Here is a 19,762-nt window from a genome sequence, read left to right as displayed (position 1 = left end):
TTTACAGGTGCATTACGACACTTTGTTGTTTTTTTTCTCTCCCTTGCATGTATAAGTGAGCATTGTTTCCTATTAAAACGAACACTTTGAGCAGAGTAATTTCGGAATAAAGCGTTTTTTTTTTTAATTCAGTTCAGCCCCGCTAATTTCATTACAAAGGAATAGCTCCGGTTCTTCCTCTAATTACCGGGGTTAATTTATATTTTAATTACCGGCAGTACGTACGTGCTAAAAATGTGGCCTCAACTAGACCGAGATAATTTATAGGGCTGCCTGGGTTTATCAAAATTACGGCCGACAATTAAGGTGTCACTGGTTTTGTTTCTGTTTTATTCCAAAGCTAAATTCTCGTTTTTTTCTGCCGCTAATTAACTGCCAGTGAATAAACGCGCTTTTGAAGCTGTAAATAGGATTGTTTTCTTCTTTTTAGTGACTCAGAATGCTTGACTATGTTCGCAAGTTTGGTTTTTTGCGTAATTGTCTTCAATTTCCAATTTTGTAACCACAGCAGATATAGGCTCAAGAATGAAGATTTAACAATTTTAAGGTTCCAGTTCAACTTTTATGTTCCAATCAAAAAGTAAATCAGCAAGAGAAAGTTGTATGTTTTGATGTTGCAAAAGTCTTTGGATTCTTCTTGTAGAGTCAGAAAAGCAGTACCCTTTGGTGGTCTTTGAGGTCTTAATCCAAAGGTCTTTATCTAGTGTTACCTTTGCTGTTGTCAGATCCACTTTAACATCCTTTGTCTTTTATGCTTTATCTGGTCTGCAACCAAAAATGCAAGTAAAAATTAACGAAGATACGAAAACAAACAAAATCAAATTAAATCGAGGAGTAAGTCAAGGGAATACAATATCGCCAAAGCTTTTCACTTTGGTTCTGGAAGACGGAAAAATTTAAAAACATTCCAAAACACTATAGAAACTCCAAATTGACTTCCTGGGAAGGAAAAAGTAGGTCAAAGCTGGTTCCGGATAGCACAAGACCGGCAGAAGTGGAAGAGACACGGAGAGGCCTATGTCCAAAAACAGATGGAAGAAAGCTGAAGAAGAAGAAGAACAAGAAAACGCTTTATTTGGGATAGTTAGTGCTGTCTTACCCGGAAACATAAACAAAGTTCTTCTCTAGTGGTTTTTATTAAGGAAACTGGGCTACTGTCGCAATCACAATAAAGAGCAATAGCGTTATCGCAAGTAACAACACCATCATCATCAAGGTATCTTACATATAACCTTTAAAATATTTTAATGTTTTTTGAATCTATTAAAATATGTAGTTATTACAAGTTTGGCTTTTTTCAGGATTTATCATCTCAAGTCAAGCTTTTATTCTACCTGACCCTAATTATTATGTTGTAAACGAAAAAATTGTAGACAAAAAAAACGACGGCATGAATGAATAATAATTGATCTAACTGAGAGGATATGTGTCCAATTACAGGTATTACAGAATATTGACTAATAGTGTCGTTGTCCACGACATCTCTTTTTCAATAATACAAGTTTTTTGTAACTTTGACTAAAAGAAAGAACAGTGATGTACTTTATGGTTTCTGGAAAGGACTGTCCTTAAAGGAGTACTGATTAAAACAGTTTTACTCCATTACCACATGAGACTGAATTATTTGAGTTATCGACTGAATGATGGAATGGGGAGACGGGAAAAGTGAAGAAGTAAAAAAAGAGGAAGACGATTTTAGAAATATTTTGTGATGAAAGTAGTTACGTCAACGTTGTGTAAGGAAAATCATTCCAAGTGAAAAGTTCAAAAAGAACCAACAGCAAAGAATGAGAAACACCAAAATAGAAAAAGTTGGTTCTGCACAAAAAGTACTACAACTTAAGTGAAAAATGTTTTGATAATCAAAGAGTAGAAAAGCATTTTCAGGTATGATTTAACTTCCCAATTTGATGTATTTAAAATCTATTGTATTGGATTAGGAGTCATTAATGAACCAGTGAAGGAAAAATCAGTGGTTAAGGAAGTTGTTGTATTGTGTAACTTATCCAAATGTGAAGAAATTGTAATTTTTAATAGTTGAATCTGTGGATGAAGTCACTGAAACTGATAAAAAAAATATCGGTCAAGATGTAGAAAGTGCATCTCTGATTGAATCTCTTCCTGACTGTATACTGACTGTTCATATTTTACTCAATAGCTCTCTAACTATCTAACTCTGTTAATTTTCATCGGATAGTTTAAATTAGAATTTTCCTATACTGTAATTCTAACAATTTTTGTCAGTTTTAGCGTCAGAATGCCACTTTTGACACAGTTAGTTAGATGAACGACGTAAAGCGGAGTTCGGATAAGCTTTAAGTGCGGAAAAACTATTTTGCGCACGTGTTAGGAACAATATTTTTTCTACGGATAAAATAACTATATATTTTGTTTTTAATTTTAAATCTTTATTGACAATTTAAAGTGTGCGCAAAATAGCTTCTAACTACTAAACTAAAATAACTGCAATTTTCATGATACTTGATTGTTTTTCAACGTTTTGACCTGGTAATTTAACTAGATTAACTGAAAATGGTCCAGTAAGCAAATTTTCATTACATTTTACTTTTTTCAATTATATTACGTAAATAAAATCGAGTAGAATGACTGCAAACGGTCTAGTAAGTCAATTATCATAAAATTTTACTGTTTTTCAAGGTTTTAGCCTTGCTACTGTCAATAAATTGCCGGTTAAATCAATTTTTAATATATTTGAATTTTTTTTTAGCCTTTTCACGTTGAAAATTGACTCGTACGACTGAAAACAACAAGTTTTCAGTCATTTGAGGTCGATTTTCATGATATTTGGCTGTTTTTTTCACGTTTTGATCTTAAAAATTTACTAGAATGACTGGAAATAGAACATTAAATCATTGTTCATAACATTGGACAAATTTCTTTAATGTGTTTTGTAGCATTAAAACAATTTTTACAAGTGATTGACATATCCAGTCAATTTTCAAAATACTGCATATTTGATAATTTAAACTATGCTGTCGGGCCAAATTTGACAGAGGCAGCTATTGAGAAATATATAAATCACAGAGTTTCAGAAAAGTACGTTTTCCACTAAACATTCGATTATTGTCTTTGAGAAATGTTTGAGATCGTCAAAGAAAAAGAAATAATGAAGAAGAAGGACCCAAATTGTAATTTAATTATTGCCTGTTAATTGAACTAGATACCGATAAAACCGATTTCAGTACTACATTATGGAAGAGGAGAAATCGGGAAACTGGAACTAGTAATAATTTAAGTTTCTCCATTACAACTTCCACGAAAAGAAGTAATAAATAATTTTTGCAGATCAACAACCTGTATAGTTGATTTCACTTTTAGCTTTCCTTAGTTAGCAGTGAATCAAGATTAATGGTAAGATACATAAAAATCAATAAATTACCCAGACTTGAAACCACTTATAACTTAAACCACTATTTTAATGGGTTTTGCCATAGGAATTGAGCATAGTTTAATATAAAAATTAACCAAAACGACATCTTTGTTACTAAACAAATCAAAAAAACTACGCATGTAATTATTCCTAATTGCACAAATACTAAACAAATTCCAACACATACTATGGCAGTAAAATTAAACGTAAGCATGAAATAATTGAATCAATCGCGCTACTTGGCAACTTAGCAGGTGTTGGCAAATTTAATTTATAACATATCCGAGTTGATTACATTTACAACTTTTTCCATGACATTATGTTTGATAGGAAATCCATCCAGGCTATTTCCATAACGGCCGGAGCACGAAACTAATTTGTAAAATCGTATTAATAATCCTGGACGTTTTACAAAAATGAAACTGTTCCCGACAATTTGTCATTCCATACAAAATGGTTCATTTGCCGGTGTCGCGCTTCAGTGTATAGACAAACATACACTCGAAGATTTAATTGCAAATAAAAAATGATTTATTACGTTTACGGGGAGGTAGGAACAGCTGTTGAAACATGTAAAACAATGCCAAAAAGGGGAGACATTAAAGTGAACACAGTGTCTTGATCTGTTTCGTTTTCGGCGACTAAAATTGTTGCGGGATTAGCAGTCATCTCGTAATCACTGCGTGACTAATTGAGACATCCTGTACAAGTCTGGTGTGAAGTAAAAAAAACGCTATATCAAAGGCGACGTGCTTACAACGAAAGTCGTGACTTAAGCCTTGAAATTTTGTCCCCATTTATAGACTGGTACACAAACACGTGTTATTAAGGATTCAAACTCAATTTTCTGAGGGTGTATAAAATATGCATTCGACTGCACCAGAAATTTTAAAATGATATTATGCTCCCCCTTTTCCCCGGTGGGGGTAGAGAGGGTCATTAGCGCGACATTCCCTCATAAAAAAGGGGGACCATATCAGGCTAACGACCATATTATTGCGCCTATCTGCACGCGTTTGGGGTTGGAGATAATAAAAAAAATGGATAACGGGATTAAGCAGAGCACCCTCTCTCTGCCCAGATATAACGGTCCTATGGGCATTTTCAAGGCGTAAGTAGTTTTAAAAGATCATTATTATAATGAAACACTTCTGATGTGTTAGTTCTTCTTCATATACTGTCTTCCATGATCAAGGTTGGCGATCAGTTCCCCAAACGCTTTCCTATCTCTTGCAACAGAACAGCTGATCAACACTGAGGTTTATCCATTCTCTGATGTTCCTCTGCCAAGTATTCTTTTTTCTTGCTGTGCTATTAATGCTATCTTAATTAACTACCATAATTGCTGTATCGTCTGCAAACCTTATGTTATTTTGTCCCTCCAGGGCTCTCACTTTTGCTTATCCACAGTGCTTTCTGAAATATTATAGCTACTAAACTGTAGTGAGGTTCTTAGAATTAAACAAAGTTCAAGAGATGATGTTATTTATTAGACGTTTCGAGGCTGACCTCCTGCGAAGTTCTCTTCTTTTATAACCCTTAAATCATCAGTAGCATTGTCTCGTTTCAGCCGGGATCTCTACAGATTCTCGAAACTGTAAAACCTTGTGTTTGGTATAAGAGTGAATGAGGAGAGGTCTAAGGGTGGGGAGGGAGAGAAAGGTTTGAGTTGTACCTCAAACGCTTCTACCAGACATTCCACTCAGGTTTCCCAAAAGAGGATGCAGGTTTCGCGCCAAAAGGTTTGTTTTCCAGAACTTCTAGAGATGCCTGTTGAAACGAGGCAATGCTGCTGACAGTATAAGAGCTATAAAAGGAGAGAAAGTCGCAGGGTATTCTGGCTTTTCTATGTTGCACTACTGATAAAGAGGCCTCTCGGCCTCAAAATGTCTAATAAATAACATCATCTCTTCAACTTTGTTTAATTGTGGACCACATCCCAAGAGCCACACTGCAGTTTCAAATAACGGGTCCAACGTACCAAACGTAGCACATATTAGCTGTTAATACACACTGGACAATTGTGAAGACAGCACCCAGCCTTGTCTAACTCTTCTTTGAATTTCTATCGGGTTTGCAAGATAATGCTCCTAAGTAATGTAGTTCTTCATTGTTCCAGGAGATAATCGAAAAATTTCCCAAAGGAACAAGTGTTGTTTTGAAGCAGCTTTTTGGATTTAGTATAAGTTTTTGATCAGACTAATATCTTTGGGATCTAGGTTTATGCTTTTTAGTGCTTGGATCAGCTTACCGTGTAGAAAGCTTCTTGGTAATCTATTTAACATATGAATACTCTTTTATTACATTTTCTTGTGTAATATAACCGTCATTGCAAACAATTTTAGTAAATAATTTGCTTATAGACACTTTTTATCATCCGTTATTTTCATTAGTTCAGCTGGACTTTCATCTGACCCCGTAACTCTACCACTTTTGGAATTTTAAAATAATTTTTGAATCTTGATTTCAGTATTTCTGTATGAGTTGGCGCAATTTACAAGTATTTTCGTCTCTATTATCTGCAAATAAGTCTTTTATGTATTCTTCTCGTGTTCTTCTTTTGTCTTCTTCTGATAACTAAAGTTCTCCATTTAAATTTCTGATTAACAGTCATTTTGGCAACGTCGAAAAGCTCAAGAAGTTTTTAATTCTTGTGGTTAGAAAAACTTGGACCACTTTGACAAGCTGAACTAGCTATGACGTTTAATGACAGGCTTAGAGTCACCTGACAACTGTTGACAAAACGCAGTGCCGTAAAACTGACAAAAACTGGTTCCATGAAGCTTACAGTGCAACTTCTCAAATAAGCACATCTATTTGGCATTCTATACTTACTACTCAGCTTACTGGTGAGTGCGTCTTGACAGTTATGACATCTGTCACCTGAGTCAACTGTCAAATTTGGCTATATGGAGCTTTAACCAAAACTTCCAGTAATTCCTCAAATCATCAACTATTTCTAATTTTATAGTTTCAGGTCACTGGTGAACGAGTTTTGACAGTTATGACAGGAGTCACGTGACGTAAGAAAAGTAAAAAAGTGTTTTTTAAAGTCAGAACTATCAACTTTGGCTCCATGAAGCTGTAAAAACTATACACTGTGGTTCCTCCAAGAAATACATTTGCTTGGCATTTTATAATTTTGAGAGAGTCAAAATTCCATTGCCTGAATTGTTGTTTTTGATGTGCATTTATTAGCATTTTCGTCATCATTCTCCTAAAAATTCCTTAATTGGCATTTTCTCGAAAAATAAATGTCTGAGAATCCCCCAGCTGTGCTTACATAAACTTTTTTCTTCCGGCTCCAAGGACCATGTTTACCCTGTGGTTAAGAAATAGCATAACTTAAAAAACATCTTAAGATAGTGTTTAGACCTAACCATAGAGGGTCAAACATATTGGGTTAATAACATATTACTTCTAGAAGAAGAGAATTATAGAGGAAGTATGATCACTAAATATGGGATACCGAATGGGACAGAATAAAAGAATCAGCATGGTATGCTACGCCGATGACGTAGCTATTTTCGCGGAAACGGAGGACGATCTACAGAGACAACTACACAAATTCTGCCACGTCTACCTTTGCTAAAGATCCCGTAAGATGTAAGCTGGTAGTTCAGGACAAAATTATCGAGCAAGTCTCACAATTCAAATATCTGGGTATGGATCTGTCGAGTTATCACGACCCAGTGAAGGACCTAAGAAGCCATATCAACAAAGCGACTGCCATGTCAGGCTGCTTAAGGCAGATAATATGGGCGAACGAATACATGCGAAAGGATAGCAAGGTCAGGATGTATAAGACTTACTTCTTAGATCAGCCCAATCATGACATACGGAATAGGAACAAGAGAAGACACCAACAAAACGAAAAGAATGCTTCGAGTAGCCGAAATGAAAACGCTCAGGACTATAATGGGAAAAACAAGAATAGTCCGAATTAGGAACACTGACATTAGTGAACAATGTGGAGTGCAAGACATCGTAAGATGGGGGAGACAAAGAAAAAGATATTGGTATGATCACGTGAGAAGAATGGAGGAGGGAAGACTGCCACGCATCGCACTTGAAGGGAAATCAATAGAGAAAAGAGCACCCGGAAGACCACCTAAGATATAGGAAGGACAGCTGGCAGTCCACCTCCCAGGAACTGATCCAGAGGAACGTGCAAAACTAACAGATCGCGAGATCTTAAATATGAATAAGAAGAACAACTTCTAGAAGTTTGAAACCTTTTTAGAAGTTTTAAAGATTTTTGGTATGTAGGCATTTATTTCTATAATTTCTAATCAAATTCTAACAGGTACTCCTTCTGTATTAGTCGAATTTATTGCAAAGAACAACAAAATTAATTTAAAATGAAAACTTCACTTGCCACCCGGTAATTAATAGGTGTCCAATTAAAAATTATTATTGTCCTATAAACCTAGGGAACAACATCATCATTTAGATGTACGGTAACAGGCAAACTATGTGAAGTAATAATTTTGCAACCCTTTTTCTACGTAACTTATCCCTGTTGCGTGCGTTTACAACGCACGCGAAACGACCGCGGCCGTATATCACGGGCGCCGTTTACACCTTCAGGTGACCGGTTGTCAAATAGATAATATTTTGATAAATTGGTCCCACTTACGGCGTTAAATTCGATCATGCATTTCGTGAGGTGTTGCGAAAAGATCGGCGCAACGCGTTTATACCGAGTAATCGAAACCATCAGTCATACGGTCAATCTATTTGGGTCGGTCGCCTTAACGGAAAATATTTTAATTAGGGTTTTGTCGGTGATGTAAGGTGAGGCAGTAGCCTCGATGACGAGGCCTAAAACTGTTGCCTTTTGTTTCCAAAGTTGGTGAAGCCAAGTGTAACCCGTAAGCGTTTTAACCTCTAATCTAGTCAAAGATGCTGACGACCAGCAGCTTTGATCGGCTGCTTTTAAAAGATAGATTCTAAAAAAGGTATTTTTATATTTTTGACAAACTATCCGACTAGCTTCCTACTGGTATTATAATTAATGGCCAAGTTCTCAATAAGTTGGAATACGCTGACGACACAGCCATTATTGCAGACAGCCCAGAAGCACTACAGCGATTAATAAATACCGAAAGACCCTTCCCTATGAAAGAAAGGTAATGGTAATAAGCAAAATCTCCAAAAAGTATGATAAACTCATCCAACAGGTTTCCAAATTCAGATACCTGGGAAGCTGGATAATCAAATATGGAGGTTATATCTGCTATGCGAAATCTAATATGTAATCAAAGCTTCAAGTTTAAAAATGCGGTATCGTTTTGTAAAAGGGTACGTCTTTTCTGTGCTGTTATATGGTGTCCAGATATGGACATCTTCAATAAACTGGAAGCCTTAGAGATGTGGGTTTATAGAATATTTCTTAAAATACCTGGAACGGATCACATCAACAACAACGAAGAACCAGAGACAGAAAACTTGTACAAATCATTTAGGGTAGAAATGCCTCCTACCTTAAGTATATTTTTCGCAATGTCAAGTATATTTCTGAAGCTAATAATGGAAGGCTAGAGAGAGTGGAAAAGAGACAGGGACAAAAAAAACACTCATGGCTTCAGAATATTAGAGATTGGACTGGCCTAGATGCTCACACACTATTTAGTTCAAGATCCAGATGAGTTTGCCAGGATTGTTGCCATCATCCATTCCTAATCACAACTAGTGATAAAACAGACTATAGTTACATCTCTCTCTAATCGTTTAATTCATCGGTTGAAGTGTCGTGATATTATGTATATCGTCTATGTTATGGTGATTGTGATTTCTTTCCATTTATATTTGTCTGTAATGCACGTCATGTTGCCCTGCAGTGAATTTCCTGTTAAAATGCTTCACGTCCATCCATCGCCTCCTAGGTCTCGTGCCTGTCCTTTTTCAAAATTGTCATCCTTTCTCCTGCTCACATCACAAGTTCGTCTAATGTTCCTCTAGTTATTGCATTATTGTTAATAATTATATGTATTTTTCAAAATAATGATGAATATTGATACAACAAAAGCCTAAAGTCACTTTCTAGAGCTGGGAACTTATATATCCCGACGCGTGCCCCCCAGAGGGCTTAAAGCACCCCCAAACGCGAATTAAAACAGAATAAACACGGGTTAAGGGACTAAATTGCCGCGAGCTAAACATACAGCTTACCGAGCAAATCTCTTCTATTCGAAGGCGACATGTAGTTTTAGATATTGCTCGTATACACTGCTCTCGCCCTGACTTGCCTTATCATAACTTTCCATCATCACAAAATTACCACCAAAATCCTTCTCCGCATCCTTTCTAACTACAAACAACATCAAACCGTCCTCAATCCGAAGGACTTATGGACAATCCAAGCCGGAGGGATGATTTCAGTCGGTGTGGAGTGTAGGTGCAAACTACACACATTGCAGAATAATGTGGGGTTAAAGTTAATCAAAGCAAATTACGTTTCGAATTTAAGCCTCAAAGGCCCGGAGCGTTATGGAGTTTTCGGGTTCAATCTGTGTGTGTGTGCGGCTTTGGGAGGAAACTTTGTTAATAAATTATTGTTTTTTCGGAGGGGACAAAAATAGAGTATTGGGAACTTTAGTTGTTAAATTGGATCAATATGCTGCAGTGCGGATGATTTGTTTTATTCATCCGTCCGAGTGTACGAAAACAGTGTAACCGTAACCGCGGAATAATGTTCTTATTTTCAACTAAAACCTGTAGAGGTACAAAAAGCCAAACTAAACATATCATCCAGAAAAGGTCTGGGAGATTTTTTTTTGATACACTAAAGACGGTTTTGTCTCTGGAGTATACAACAATGAAATAATCAAAATAACATTTGCTAAACAGAGAGGCTTGCAATGAAAAATCTGATAAAAGAATTGAACTAACTTCTTCTGTAGAACAAAGATTTGGTCAAAACCACACTGTCCACAAGAGTCTCAGCAATACCTAAATGCCACCCAACCAAAGCATAATAAGCAGATTTCAGTAGTCAAAATGACCCACCCAGCTTGGACAGCGAAACAAACAATTGAGGAAGTTCTTAAACGCGTTAACAGATTCTTTGAAATCGTCAAAAAGATGAAAATGGCATATCTAGGGCACATCATACGAAGTGACAGATACTGGTTCTTCTGTGGAAAGAAGAGGAATTGGAAGAACGAAAATGATATGGCTGCGAAATATGAGACAGTGGACAGAGATACATGATGTGCAGTCGCAGATACACCGTAAGAACAGAAAAGCGATGGAAAATGTTCATTGGAAACATCCATTAGTGGATCTGTATTGGAAGAAGAAGAATAAAGTGTATGCTCATATTACAAAACAGAAGCCAGAGTTATGTTTGCCGCTTACATACAAATTCCAGACAATTCAAAATCTCTACCTCAATTAAAAAAGCTTTCTACATTTCTCTTTTCCATGTTTGACAATGCTCATACACCTTGATAAGTTTATGGTCGATGAGAAAATAAAGATTTGCAGTTCTAGGTTTCTTGCAAAAAGGGAGTTATTATTCTTGACCTTCTTTGTTGTTTAAACTACTTAATCATGCACATAGATGATCAGCAAACAACTAGTACAGTTTGGGCAATTACTCAAGCTTTTAAAGGTCAAAGTGCACCTACTGCCAGGAGACTACTTCAAACATATCCTACAGGTAATAGGAAAGTCAGCAGTCAATTTCTCATCGTACTCATTACGAACTGACATTCGACTAATAATTACCCCTAGGTTAATCGACTCGGCTACTTAACTACCGCAGAAATTAGACCGGTCCCGATTAACTTAAGAAAAGACGAAGAGATAAGATCCATTTCCTGCAACTTCTCATCTTTCATAGCCGACGTAACCGCAGCAAGTAATCCCGAAGGAGGAATTCAATAGCTCCGAACGGTTGCGGGGCAAATAAATCATCCATACGCTCTCACTAACACTGAACAGTAACATCGAACCTATATTTAGGCAAATACCCTAGGGCCTGCCTAATATAAGACGATTAACCAGTTATGGCAGCATCAAATTCGCCCCGTCTTAATATTTTACAAACTATTTGGTGGCTGCCCGAGGGCTTCCAGTTAATCTAATAGGGAGCTCGAAAGCGTTTAGGGGGAGTTTTCGAACTCACAATTTGGATCTGTTTCAGGAATACGATAGACTATTCAATGATTTTTAATATTAGTATCAATTGGAAACTGTCAAAAACGAATAGAAATACTAGAGAACATAATTTGTCTTGCGTGCGAAAAACTGGATTGAATTAAACATTTATAGAAATCTAAAGAAACCTTTGTCTAAAATCTGCTGGACATTTCCATTTCTGGACAATGATTGTGATTTCAGTAGAGGAAAGATGCAAAGTTGGTAAATTTGATTCCGCAAAGAAAGCTCGTGTGTAGCAAATAGTTGTGTGTTGGAAGGTTATCCAGAATTCCTATATCACAGAGGATGGATGCTTGGTGAACTTCAATAGTAATTCATCCAGGAACCTTGTATTAACCAACTGCTGGATTGAAAACCCCAAACTTTTCAGTTGATTTCTGTTGATCAAAGAAGTCTACCATCTGCAACTGCCAAAGATTTTACCTGTTAAATCTAGTAAAACTAGTAAGGGAAGAAACTTATTGCCCATGAAAAGATGTATGTGGGTAATGTAGCTGGAAAGCCGAAGAAGTAGTTTTCCTAACTTATTCTGCTCACAAAAGAGGCATAAATAAAGTTTAGTGCTGGTAAAATGAGCAATTCGATTTTACTGAGGAAAATAATAACAAGACGAAGAGCCAGACTGCAGATCTCACTGAAACTTCAACTTTTGGTCACTGAAACTGAAACAAAACTTGTTCTGACTTTGAGACACTTTCCAAAGATTACAAATCTATAATTTTTTGCAACAATCTCATATCGTGATATATAGTTATTATTCTTCGCCGGCGGCCAAATATCGAAATAAGAGGTCAGAAAGCTAATTTACTTGTCTCCTTGGCCATAATGGATTTTCGATTTGCAAGGGTTCCTCATTTATTTTTCGATTAAACTATTGATATTTTACCTTGGTACCTGCACGAGATCGTATTACAGATTAAATTAGGTTTTGCGTAATCTGAACAAACAGTTTTTTTTCCATCGTTACCTAATATTACGTTGAGTGGATTTTTCAGCGGAACAAAACCAAACGTAATATAAACCCAGGGGCATTTTTCCTTTTGAAGGAGATTTTTCATTGTCAATCGAATTTTGCCGGTAATACGTTCGCGTGCAATACACACACACGAGTGCAAATCCTAGAGGAACATCATATACGAGGAGGGAGAACGGAATTTCCATCATTTTCACGGGAAAAATGCATTAGGAAGTCGTTCCGTCGAGATAAAAAATGGATTACGTTTTCATCGAGGACGTACGGAATGTCGACGACAAGACGTGTTTGTTTTCTATTTTCCAACTTCGATTCGGCGACGGATTTGTTGTGCTTTTGAAGGCAGTCAACGTGAGGAATATTGAAAATAATTGCATGGATTTTCCAAGATACAGATTTATTTTATCAGCAGCTGACATATGTCAAACTTTACGAAAAATAGCAAATAGCTTTTATTTAAAACAAATTAATCATCATCATCAGAACCACAGAACCTCTGACTCTTCTCCAAGGTATTTGTAGGTTTAATTAAGTTACAAAAAAATGTTTATATTAACTTCCTTCTTATTAATCCTTGCTGTAGTTTGTCAAATTTTGGCTGGAAAGCCATATGATAACCTTCTCTCTACAGCTTCTTCACATTCAATATTATCCTCATCTCATGTGTTGGTTAGGAATTTCCGTGGTGAGAAATGTGTTCCTTCCAGGATTTGCTATAAAATTTGCTAATGGCAAAGAATGTGCTCACATTCTACATTAATTCAAATAACTTCCTCAAAGAAAATGGACATATTGGTAAATTTCCACTTTACTTATACTTTATGTACTCTAAAACATTCAATATCATTTCTGCATCAAACAAGCAGACCACAATTATTGTTCCATGTGTATTCACAGCTAATATTTTTTAGAAAGCACTATGGAGAAGAACGGAAGGTGTGAGCATTGATAAATAATATCAGGTTTGCAGACGATACAACCATTCTGGCAGAGACTATAGAAGAACTGCTATTCACAGCCATTACATTTTCTTCTTTATCCCAAGGAACACTTTTCATTTGAAAACTAACATTGGTCTTGTCAAGCCTTGCTCATTTCCATAAATTATTTAACTGCTAAGTATGATTTTATTTACAGCTATTTCAAGCATCTCCTTAGCTATCCTTATGATGATTTTTGATACCAACGAATCTTCTCTTCTTTTAGTTAAAAAAACACTGTTTTTAGTGTTAAATAAATGTAAAATACACAAAGACCAGTCAATTTTAAACCTCCGACAACAAATTAACAACTACATTAGCATAAAAGCGAACCGAAAACAATTTTTCCGTCAACGGATTCATTATCTTGTGCAGCCATTCGTCGGCAAGTTTTCTTCGTTTCTTCTTGCCACGAATGTTCACCGGGCTTCGCCTCGGAATTTACGGCCAACAACAAAAACCTCATAGTCGGAATAACAATTATATAAAATAATTATACGTTTGCTAAGCCGGTATTTTATTTAATCTTCGCCAGCACCAAGATCGCCCGTAGATAAAGCGGTCTTGCTGTTGGGGCATTGCACAGATAAATCAATGGGGACTTGCTAAAGAAGCGTATGTAACTATATTAAATAAATCCAATTTAATCTTTGCTGATAAAGATAGAGGCAGAGGCTTTTCTAGAATATTCTTGAATAATTATGTTGATATTTTCAGTTTTATAGTTAGTAAAACTTGTTTAAAACGTCATACATATTAGTTTTCCATGCATTTCGTGTATGATGTTTGCAGTGAAGATAATAGGAAAACAAAATTAAAACCAACAAAATCAAGAGAATATAAATGTTTGACAGAAAAAGATAAATAACTAATATGTTAGCACAAATTCTTGTGAAACTGTAGTAATTCGGTATAATTTTCCATAAAGGTTAACTTTCCCTAAAATTACATAGAAACTTGGCATAAGACGGTTACTTCTTGCGTTTACGTGACCATGCAAAACCATTACTAGTTACGATCTTTAAGTATATATTTTCAATGAAAGGTAGACAGTTTTGTAGTACTTTTAGGATGGACTGTGTCAGAAGAGTCACAAATTTGTTGTACAAACAAGAGTATAAGAAGAAAATGTATAAATATACTTAAAACTAGACTGCGAGCCTATAAGTATGATGAATACCTTTTTAAAACACAGGATGTTTCCAAAATATATAAGGCATATAAGTCACTTTTTGTATGAACAAACTTTGTGACGAAGAGAGAATGGTTTTAGCGGTATTGTGGGATTTCACAAAGCCATTTGACTGCGTGAATTGCTACATGATGTGCGGGGTATTATATTCGAACAAACTTGACAAAGAGACTGCAAAGCAAAGCTTCTCAGGAGGAGGAAACTGCTGATGAGAATGCCAAATAGGTTTCTAACTATCTTAGCTCAAAGCTCTAACAATCTAATACTGAAGTTGGAAACGATTTTGGTTTTTGAAGGTCTTGCAGTATTTTTTCTGAATCTCTACAACCGTCTTAATTTAATTTACCAAATTTACAAAGGTGTCGTTGTCGTGTTGTTGTGTCAACTGGCTTTTCGTGTTGCAAGCTCAGAATTGCATTACAAATGTCACGTGAAGTGTATTCTACAATTTCAGCATTTACAACTGTTTAAATTCAATTTACCAAATGTTCAAGTTTTAAACTACTTTTGAAAAGTCACGTGACTAATTTTGACAGGTGTCAACTGGCCTTTACAGTGTTGCAAGCTCAGAATTGCATTACAAATGTCACGTGAAGTGTATTTTACAATTTCAGCATTTACAACTGTTTAAATTCAATTTACCAAATGTTCAAGTTTTAAACTACTTTTGAAAAGTCACGTGACTAATTTTGACAGGTGTCAACTGGCCTTTACAGTGTTGCAAGCTCAGAATTGCATTACCAAAGTCACGTAAAGTGTATTTTACTATTTCAGCTTTTACAACTGTTTAAATTCAATTTACCAAATGTTTAACTTTTAAACTACTTTTGAAAAGTCACGTGACTTATTTTGACAGGTGTCAACTAGTCGTTACAGTGTTGCAAGTCCAAAATTGCTTTGTCAAAGTTACTTGACGTGTATCTTTCCATTTCAGCTTTTACAGCTGTCTAAATTTTATTTACCATATTTTCAATGTTCAAACTAATTTTAAAAGTCACGTGACTGATTTGGACAGGTGTCAGTTGGCCTTTACGGTGTTGCAAACTCAGAATTGCATTATCAATGTCACGTGAAGTGTATTTTACAATTTCAGCTTTTACAACTCTTTAAATTCATTTTACCAATTGATCAACTTTTAAACTACTTTTGAAAAGTCACGTGACTAATTTTGACAGGTGTCAACTGGCCGTTACAATGTTGCAAATCCAAAATTGCTTTGTCAAAGTTACTTGACGTGTATCTTTCAACTTCAGCTTTTGCAACTGTCTAAATTTTATTTACCAGATTTTCAACGTTCAAACTAATTTTAAAAGTCACGTGACTGATTTGGACAGGTGTCAGCGGGACTTTACAGTGTTGCAAACTCAGAATTTCATTCACGTAAAGTGTATTTGACAATTTCAGCTTTTACAACTCTTTAACTTCATTTTACAAATTGTTTAATGTTTAAACAAGTTTTGAAAAGTCACGTGACTAATTTTGACAGGTGTCAACTGGCCGTTACAGTGTTGCAAGTCCAAAATTGCTTTGTCAAAGTTTCTTGACGTGTATCTTTCAATTTCAGCTATTACAACTGTCTACATTTAATTTACGACATTTTCAACGTTGAAACTACATTTCAAAAGTCACATGACTGATTTGGACAGGTGTCAATTGGCCTTTACGGTGTTGCAAGCTTAGATTTGCGCTACTAATGTCACGTGAAGTGTATTTTACAATTTCAGTTTTTACAACTGTCTACATTTAATTTACTACATTTTCAACGTTGAAACTACATTTCAGAAGTCAGATGTGATTTGGACAGGTGTCAATTGGCCTTTACAATGTTGCAAGCTCAGGATTTTATTATCAATGTCACGTGACGTGTATTTTATAATTTCAGCTTTTACAACTACTGTCTATATTAATTATTATTTTTTTGTGGTCATGTGGTGGTTTTGTCAGGTGTCAACTGGCCTTTACAGTGTTGCAAGTTCAAAATTGATTTTTGTTTTTTTACAGAACTGACTGCTTTTAGGGCCAGTGATCCAATTTAGATGTTTGGAGTCTTCTTATTGTGAGTATGATGCATGACAAGTTGGACAAGTACAATGACAAATTTGACAGTAGTAATGACAAGTTTGACTACTAAAAAAAATCTACTTTTATTGTCAGGAAAAATTTTCATTTATGGAGTAATTTTTTGGTAAATTTCCAAGAATGCAACGCAAATGTCAAAAACATTAATTGACAAGTAACATGTAATATGTGTAAGACAACAGTAATGCCAAGTCCACAAAAACCATGCAATTATTAAGACTACAAACTTGCTTGAAGTCATTTGAAACTTATAATTACCTTATTTTTCAGTATTAAAGTGTCTCAAAAATTAAAATTAGGATCTTTTAACATTTATGCAATGTATGAGACAAATATATAAGACTTTAGGGACACTAATTGGTTAATTTTTGCCTTCCTATCTTACGAAGTTAAGAAGGAGGGTTCTTAAGACTTCTCTCTACTATAACCTACAATAATTACAACCTCAAAAGTTACACTTTGAAACTTTAATCAGCCGCTTCCAACGCTAAACAAAGACCATCAGAACGAGTATGCAAGGCGCCCACATCAATTGGAGCCCTTAATAGCCTTCTTGGGTGATTCTCCATGTTTCGGTTTCACATTACCGACTAATCACATAAGATAAAATATAGGAGAACCACCCCTCGAACTATTTAGATAACAAGTGCTCCCAAGCAACAAGCCCACTTATATTTTCTTGGAGCTTCTTGAGCCCTCATTAGGGACGTTTCATTTTGCCTAAGAGTCTTGTTTCCCTTATGGCAAATTTAAGGACACTGAAAAGAGGAAAAATACCATTTTGATTAGCGTAAATTTCATATTAAAATTCATTTTGCATGTATAACGTAACCGGTTCGATGCAATTAACAATGTTTACGTGGGTGACATTATCTCGTTGTAGGATCGGGACAAAAGGGGCTTTCCCTTTTTTAAAGCTGGTTGAGTGTGTGCATTATTTTACTTTGCAAGACCGGTTAAAATGGATTGTTATGACACCGGTGAAGTGTTAAGGAATTTTTCTGCAGACAAAAAACAACCAAAAAAACCACCAAGTTAATCAGTATTCCGAATACAGAAAAATAAACAAAGCACCTGTACTGTTGTATTATTCAAACTAGGCGTGTGCCCCCTGTCTAATCACATTAACATCCTTACAATTATACTGGGTGGTCTGTGAAAAAATTCGGGTTTACTGACTTGCAGCATTAGCTTGCGGCTAGACTAACCACCCTGTATCTTCGAATGCTAATGACCCTTTTCAAAGGTAAACAGGTCTCCTCCCATATAATTGCATTGTCCGAGGAGTTATTCCGTCCAGAAAGCAATTATTAATATATTATTATTGGTATCAGTGATACATTATTCACACGACGGCCATTGTATGGTAATAACACGGGAACTGTCGATGCGCAATCGAGATTTTTTATGACTATGCTTATAAAGTGGTTTTTTCCAACTTTTGACTGTAGAATCACGTCCACCACATGATCAAATTTAGTAGAACTAAATTCAAAGTGTTTATAAGTTATTTTCTTCAATTATTCTATTGTAACCTAATATTCAATGAATTTTAGTCACTTGTCAACCATATGTTTTAATTAAACAATTTTTGTTCGTATTGATCGATTTCCATTTTATTTACATACAAGTACAAAGGAAATATCTGTCAAGTTATGTAAAAAGTTTTGATAGAAACTATTGCACTAATATACAGGGTGTTTTCAATTTCAAAGATTACTTACTTTTTAACATCCTGTGTAAGAATTAAAGTGTTCCGTAACGTCCCAACTGTCAAATTTGGCTCTATGGAGCTTCAAACACAACTTACAATGCAATTTCTCAAACAAACACATCTATTTGACATTTTATACTTTCAGGTCACTGCTGAGTAAGTTTTGACAGTTATGACAGTTGTAACGTGACGCAAGCAAAGTATTAAAGTGTTCCGTAACATGCCAACTGTCAAATTCGGCTCTATGGAGCTTTAAATACCACTTCCAGTCAAATTCCTCAAAGAAACACATCTATTTGACATTTTATACTTTCAGGACACTGCTGAGTGAGTTTTGACAGTTATGACAGCTAAAACGTGACGCAAACTGTCTATTAAAATGTTCCGTAACGTCCCAACTGTCAAATTTGGCTCTATGGAGTCTTAAACACAACTTACAATGCAGTTCCTCAAAGAAACACATTTATTTGACATTTTATACTTTCAGGTCACTGCTGAGTGAGATTTGGTAGTTATGACAGCTATAACGTGACGCAAGCTATCTATTAAAGTGTTCCGTAACGTCCCAACTGTCAAATTTGGCTCTATGGAGCTTCAAACACAACTTACAATGCAATTTCTCAAACAAACACATCTATTTGACATTTTATACTGTCAGGTCACTGCTGAGTGAGGTTTGACAGTTATGACAGTTGTAACGTGACGCAAGCAAAGTATTAAAGTGTTCCGTAACATGCCAACTGTCAAATTTGGCTATATAAAACTTTTTAAACACAACTTACAATGCAATTCCTCAAAGAAACACATCTATTTGACATTTTATACTTTTAGGTCACTGCTGAGTGAGTTTTGACAGTTATGACAGGTGAAACGTGACGCAAGCAAATTATTAAACTGTTCCGTAACATGCCAACTGTCAAATTTGGCTTTATAAAGCAGTAAACACAACTTACAATGCAATTCCTCAAAGAAGCACTTCTTTTTGACATTTTATACTTTTAGGTCCCTGCTGAGTGAGTTTTGACAATTATGACAGCTGTAATGTTAAAAAAAACACCCTGTATATATACTAAAATTTTGATAATTTTTCCTTTTAAAGTATTTTGTCGTGAAATAAATGAATGCCAAGAATGAAACCTAGTGAAGCAATTAAGATTTCTTTGCAGTAAGTTTTGGCTTATCTTCTTAGTAAACAAGGACTAACAAAAGTAAGTAAGTTGTCCATATAACAACAGATATAATAATAAAACTTATATTCTTGAAA

Source organism: Ips typographus, linkage group LG1, assembly GCF_016097725.1.
Source record: "Ips typographus isolate SLU linkage group LG1, UJ_Ityp_2.0, whole genome shotgun sequence".
Taxonomy (NCBI): Eukaryota; Metazoa; Arthropoda; class Insecta; order Coleoptera; family Curculionidae; genus Ips; species Ips typographus.
The sequence above is the reverse complement of the archived record's forward strand: the minus strand, read 5'-3'. Positions refer to the sequence as shown.